Source organism: Arachis stenosperma, chromosome 2, assembly GCF_014773155.1.
Source record: "Arachis stenosperma cultivar V10309 chromosome 2, arast.V10309.gnm1.PFL2, whole genome shotgun sequence".
Lineage (NCBI taxonomy): Eukaryota > Viridiplantae > Streptophyta > Magnoliopsida > Fabales > Fabaceae > Arachis > Arachis stenosperma.
The window spans coordinates 111,171,308-111,178,924 of NC_080378.1; positions in this window are offsets into that span (position 1 = coordinate 111,171,308).

A 7,617-nucleotide genomic window follows, 5' to 3' on the forward strand; every position below is an offset into this window, starting at 1 on the left:
GGTAAAGGTTGAAGACCATTACATCCCTACTGATTTCATAGTCCTAGAGACTGGGAAGTGCATGGATGAAACCATCATCCTTGGCAGACCCTTCCTAGCCACAGCAAAGGCTGTGATTGATGTTGATGGAGGTGAACTGATCATTCAAGTGAATGGAGAATCCCTTGTGTTCAAAGCTCAAGGATATCCCTCTGTCATCATGGAGAAGAAGCATGAAGAGCTTCTCTCAAATCAGAGTCAAGAAGAGCCCCCACAGTCAAACTCTAAGTTTGGTGTTGGGAGGCCACAACCAAACTCTAAGTTTGGTGTTCAACCCCCACATTCAAACTCTAAGTTTGGTGTTGGGAGGTTCCAACATTGCTGTGAGTATCTGTGAGGCTCCATGAGAGCCCTCTGTCAAGCTACTGACATTAAAGAAGCGCTTGTTGGGAGGCAACCCAATGATTATATTTTATATATTTCTCTTTGTTATTTTATGTTTTTTGTAGGTTGATGATCATAAGAAGTCACAAAATCCATTGAAAAAGCAAAAACAAAATGAAAAACAGGAAGAAAAACAGCACACCCTGGAGGAAGAAGCTGCTGGCGTTCAAACGCTAGTAAGCCTAGCAGTTGGGCGTTTAACGCCCAGTCTGGCACCATTCTGGGCGTTTAACGCCAGAAAGGGGCACCAGACTGGCGTTAAACGCCAGAAAAAGGCAAGAACCTGGCGTTAAACGCCAGGAATGGGCACCAGCCCGGCGTTTAACGCCAGAAATGCCTCAAAACGTGATTTTGAGCAACATTTGGTGCAGGGATGATTTTTCCTTGACACCACAGGATCTGTGGACCCCACAGGATCCCCACCAACCCCACCACCACTCTCTCTCTTCTTCCCCCATTCACCAATCACCTCAATACCTCTTCCCCAAAACCCCTTCACCTATCAAATCCCATCTTTCTCTTCACCACTCACATCCATCCTTCATAAAACCCCACCAACCTCACCCTTCAAGTTCAAACAACTTTCCCTCCCAAACCCACCCAATATGGCCGAACCCCATTTCCCCTCTCTCCTATAAATACCCTTCTTCACTCCTTCATTTTCACACAACCAAAACACCTCTGCTTCCCCCCTTGGCCGAATACACTAAGCCATTCCCTTCTTCTTCATTTCTTCTTCTTCTACTCTCTTCTTTCTTCTTTTGCTCGAGGACGAGCAAACATTTTAAGTTTGGTGTGGTAAAAGCGTTGCTTTTTCGTTTTTCCATAACCATTATGGCATCCAAGGCCGGAGAAACCTCTAGAAAGAGGAAAGGGAAGGCAAAAGCTTCCACCTCCAAGTCATGGGAGATGGATAGGTTCATCTCAAAGGTGCATCAAGACCACTTCTATGAAGTTGTGGCCTTGAAGAAGGTGATCCCCGAGGTCCCCTTTTCACTCAAAAAGGGTGAATATCCGGAGATCCGCCATGAGATCCAAAGAATAGGTTGGGAAGTACTCACCAACCCCATTCAACAAGTTGGAATCTTGATGGTTCAAGAGTTCTATGCCAATGCATGGATCACCAAGAGCCATGATCAAAGTATGAACCCGGATCCAAAGAATTATCTTACTATGGTTCGGGGGAAATACTTGGATTTTAGTCCGGAAAGTGTGAGGGTGGCGTTCAACTTGCCTATGATGCAAGGAGATGAACATCCTTACACAAGAAGGGTCAACTTTGATCAAAGGTTGGACCAAGTCCTCACAATCATATGTGAAGAGGGCGCACAATGGAAGAGAGATTCAAGAGGCAAGCCGGTTCAATTGAGAAGGCATGACCTCAAACCCGTGGCTAGAGGATGGTTGGAGTTTATCCAACGCTCAATCATTCCCACTAGCAACCGGTCTGAAGTTACTTTAGACCGGGCCATCATGGTCCATAGCATCATGATTGGAGAAGAAGTGGAAGTTCATGAGGTCATAGCCCAAGAACTCTACAAGGTGGCGGATAAGTCCTCTACCTTAGCAAGGTTAGCCTTTCCTCACCTCATTTGTCACCTCTGTTATTCAGTTGGAGTTGACATAGAGGGAGACATCACCATTGATGAGGATAAGCCCATTACCAAGAAAAGGATGGAGCACACAAGAGACCCTTCTCATCATGAGATCCCTGAGATACCTCAAGGGATGCACTTTCCTCCACAAAACTATTGGGAGCAACTAAACACCTCCCTAGGAGAATTAAGTTCCAACATGGGACAACTAAGGGTGGAGCATCAAGAACACTCCATTCTCCTCCATGAAATAAGAGAAGATCAAAGAATCATGAGAGAGGAGCAACAAAGGCAAGGAAGAGACATTGAGGAGCTCAAGCACTCCATAGGACCTTCAAGAGGAAGGAAGAGCCGCCATCACTAAGGTGGACCCGTTCCTTGATTTCCTTGTTCTTTATTCTTCTATTTTTCGAATTTTTTATGCTTATGTTTGTCCATGTTTGTGTCTTGTGAGCATTAGTATCTTAGTGTCTATGCCTTAAAGTTATGAATGTCCTATGAATCCATCACCTTTCTTAAATAAAAACGTGCTTAATGGAAAAGGAAAAGAATTGCATAAATTTTGAATTTTATAACAGTCTAATTATTTTGATGTGGTGGCAACACTTTTGTTCTCTGAATGTATGCTTGAACAGTGCATATGTCTTTTGAATTTGTGGTTCATGAATGTTGGCTCTTGAAAGAATGATGAAAAAGGAGACATGTTACTGAGGATCTGAAAAATCATAAAAATGATTCTTGAAGCAAGAAAAAGTAGTGAACACAAAAAAAAAAGAAAAAAAAAAGAGAAGCAGAAAGCAAACGAAAAAAAAAAAGAAAAGAGAAAGAGAAAGAAAGAAATAAAGTTGTGATCCAAGGCAATAAGAGTGTGCTTAAGAACCCTGGACACCTCTAATTGGGGACTTTAGCAAAGCTGAGTCACAATCTGAAAAGGTTCACCCAATTATGTGTCTGTGGCATGTATGTATCCGGTGGTAATACTGGAAGACAGAGTGCTTTGGGCCACAGCCAAGACTCAATAAAGTAGCTGTGTTCAAGAATCATCATACTTAACTAGGAGAATCAATAACACTATCTGAATAACACTATCTGGATTCTGAGTTCCTAAAGAAGCCAATCATTCTGAGTCCCAAAGGATAAAGTGAGATGCCAAAACTATTCAGAGGCAAAAAGCTGAAAGCCCCGCTCATCTAATTAATACTGATCTTCATAGATGTTTTTAGAGTTCATTGCATATTCTCTTCTTTTTTATCTTATTTGATCTTTAGTTGCTTGGGGACAAGCAACAATTTAAGTTTGGTGTTGTGATGAGCGGATAATTTGTACGCTTTTTGGCATTGTTTTTAGTATGTTTTTAGTATGATTTAGTTAGTTCTTAGTATATTTTTATTAGTTTTTTAGTTAAAATTCACTTTTCTGGACTTTACTATGAGTTTGTGTGTTTTTCTGTGATTTCAGGTATTTTCTGGCTGAAATTGAGGGACTTGAGCAAAAATCTGATTCAGAGACTGAAAAGGACTGCAGATGGTGTTGGATTCTGACCTCCCTGCACTCGAAGTGAATTTTCTAGAGCTACAGAAGCCCAATTGGCGCGCTCTCAACGGCGTTGGAAAGTAGACATCCTGGGCTTTCCAGCAATATATGATAGTCCATACTTTGCCCAAGATTTGATGGCCCAAACCGGCGTTCAAAGTCACCTACAGAAATTCCAGCGTTAAACGCCGGAACTGGCACCTAATTGGGAGTTAAACGCCCAAACTGGCATAAAAGCTGGCGTTTAACTCCAAGAGAAGTCTCTACACGAAAATGCTTCATTGCTCAGCCCAAGCACACACCAAGTGGGCCCGGAAGTGGATTTTTATGTCATTTACTCATCTTTGTACACCTTAGGCTACTAGTTTTCTATAAGTAGGACCTTTTACTATTGTATTGTAGATCTTCGGATCGATAGAGAGTCTTTTGATCATGTTTTGATGATTGAACTCACCATGGGAGGCTGGCCATTCGGCCATGCCTAGACCTTGTTCTTATGTATTTTCAACGGTGGAGTTTCTACACACCATAGATTAAGGTGTGGAGCTCTGCTGTACCTCGAGTATTAATGCAATTACTATTGTTCTTCCATTCAATAGCGCTTGTTCTTTTACCAAGATATCACTTGTTCTTCAACTTGATGAATGTGATGATCCGTGACACTCATCATCATTCTCACCCATGAACAAGGTGACTGACAACCATTCTTGTTCTACAAGCATTTGAGGCTTAGTGAATATCTCTTGGATTCTTTAATCGGAATCTTCGTGGTATAGGCAGGACCTGATGGCGGCATTCAAGAGAATCCGGAAGGTCTAAACCTTGTCTGTGGTATTCTGAGTAGGATTCAATGATTGAATGACTGTGACGTGCTTCAAACCTGTAACCTACTGGGCGTTAGTGACAGACGCAAAAGAGGGATTCTATTCCGGTAGGGGAGGGAACCAAACCGGTGATTGGCAGTACTGTGACAGAGTGCGTGCATTAGCTTTCACTGCGAGGATGGGAGGTAGCCACTGACAACGGTGAAACCCTACACGAGCTTGCCATGGAAAGGAGTAAGAAGGATTGGAAGAAGACATTAGGAAAGCAGAGAGACGGAAGGGAAGGCATCTTCATTCGCTTGTCTGAAGCTCTTACACCAATGATATGCATAAGTATCTCTATCTTTATCTTTTATGTTATTTTCGTTCATCACCATTATACATTTGAGTCTGCCTGACTGAGATTTACAAGGTGACCATAGCTTGCTTCATACCACCAATCTCCGTGGGATCGACCCTTACTCGCGTAAGGTTTATTACTTGGACGACCCAGTGCACTTGCTGGTTAGTTGTGCGAAATTGTGTTTATGCCATGGTAGTGAGCACCAAGTCTTTGGAGCCATTACTAGGGATTGTTTATGTTTTGAAAAGTATTGATCACAATTTCGTGCACCAGATGCCAAAACTATTCAGAGGCAAAAAGCTAAAAGCCCCGCTCATCTAATTAATACTGATCTTCATAGATGTTTTTGGAGTTCATTGCATATTCTCTTCTTTTTATCTTATTTGATTTTCAGTTGCTTGGGGACAAGCAACAATTTAAGTTTGGTGTTGTGATGAGCGGATAATTTGTACGCTTTTTGGCATTGTTTTTAGTATGTTTTTAGTATCTTTTAGTTAGTTTTTATTATATTTTTATTAGTTTTTAGTTAAAAATCACTTTTCTGGACTTTACTATGAGTTTGTGTGTTTTTCTGTGATTTCAGGTATTTTCTGGCTGAAATTGAGGGATCTGAGCAAAATCTGATCCAGAGACTCAAAGGACTGCAGATGCTGTTGGATTCTGACCTCCTTACACTCGAAGTGGATTTTCTGGAGCTACAGAAGCCCAATTGGCGCGCTCTTAACGGCGTTGGAAAGTAGACATCCTGGGCTTTCCAGCAATATATGATAGTCCATACTTTGCCCAAGATTTGATGGCCCAAACCGGCGTTCAAAGTCACTTCAAGAAATTCCAGCGTTAAACGCCGGAACTGGCACCTAAATGGGAGTTAAACGCCCAAACTGGCATAAAAGCTGGCGTTTAACTCCAAGAAGAGTCTCTACACGAAAATGCTTCATTGCTCAGCCCAAGCACACCAAGTGGGCCCGGAAGTGGATTTTTATGTCATTTACTCATCTCTGTACACCCTAGGCTACTAGTTTTCTATAAGTAGGACCTTTTACTATTGTATTTTCATCTTTGGATTATTTTTAGATCCTTTGATCATCTTTGGACATCTAGTTCTTAGATCACTGGGAGGCTGGCCATTCGGCCATGCCTAGACCTTGTTCTTATGTATTTTCAACGGTGGAGTTTCTACACACCATAGATTAAGGTGTGGAGCTCTGCTGTACCTCGAGTATTAATGCAATTACTATTGTTCTTCTATTCAATTCCGCTTGTTCTTGTTCCAAGATATCACCTGTTCTTCAACTTGATGAATGTGATGATCCGTGACACTCATCATCATTCTCACTTATGAACAAAGTGACTGACAACCACTCTTGTTCTACAAGCATATGAGGCTTAGTGAATATCTCTTGGATTCCTGATACACGATGCATGGTTGATCGCCTGACAACCGAGTGCTCGCCTGACAAACGAGCCAGCCATTCCGTGAGATCAGAGTCTTCGTGGTATAGGCGAGAACTGATGGCGGCATTCAAGAGAATCCGGAAGGTCTAACCTTGTCTGTGGTATTCTAAGTAGGATTCAATGATTGAATGACTGTGACGTGCTTCAAACTCCTAGCAGGCGGGGCGTTAGTGACAGACGCAAAAGAATCGAGGGATTTTATTCCGGCCTGACCGAGAACCGACAGCTGATTAGCCATATGCTGTGACAGAGCATGGGAACATTTTCACTGAGAGGATGGGAGGTAGCCACTGACAACGGTGAAACCCTACATGAGCTTGCCATGGAAAGGAGTAAGAAGGATTGGATGAAGACTGTAGGAAAGCAGAGAGACGGAAGGGAAGGCATCTTCATACGCTTGTCTGAAGCTCTCACCAATGATATACATAAGTATCTCTATCTTTATCTTTATGCTTTATTCGTTTATCACTATACCCAATTGAGTCTGCCTGACTGAGATTTACAAGGTGACCATAGCTTGCTTCATAGCAACAATCTCCGTGGGATCGACCCTTACTCGCGTAAGGTTTATTACTTGGACGACCCAGTGCACTTGCTGGTTAGTTGTGCGAAGTTGTGTTTATGCCATGGTATTGAGCACCAAGTTTTTGGATTCATTACCGGGGATTGTTCTTGAGCTGTGAAAAGTATTGATCACAATTTCGTGCACCAACCACCAAATAGCATACATTTGTTATTTCTCTCTAGATTGGACCTAAATGTGAAAACATGCATTTTTGTGCTTAAATTGGTCATTTTGATTCCACTTTAATTCCATTTGATGCCTTGATGTGTTTGTTAAGTGATTTCAGGCCAATTAGGCAAAAATGGTTTGGTAGAAGTGGAAGAAAGCATGCAAGAAGGGAGATTTCATGAAGAAAACAAAGGAGAAGCACACAGTCAAGTGTGCATATGCACAGGACAAGTGGAAATCAGCAAGTGTGCGTACGCACACACTTCATTAATGAAGCACGTGACTCGCGATTTTTGGGGCTTCTTGGCCCAATTTCGGAAGGCTGGAAGCTCATTTGGAGTGCTATATCAAAGGATGATCATTTCATATGAAGGAGAGCTCACTTTTAGACATTAGAAGACATTATTAGGAGTAGGAGTAGTGTAGTTTAGAAAATGCTCTCTTAGGGTTTAATTAGGTTTCATTGTAGAATTTTATACTTCAAGTTTTGATCTTGGATCTTGCTTATCTCATTGTAAGTACTCTTTAATTTCCCTTTAATTACACTACTCTTGTTATATTTTCTTTTGGTTCAAGTTACTTTGTTAATATAAGCAATTTTGATTTCTTGAATCTTTTGTTTATGAATTTGATATTTATGATTGCTATATGCTTGATTGAGTTTCTATTGTTGATATTGTGAATATTTTGGTTATAGTTTTTATTATCCTT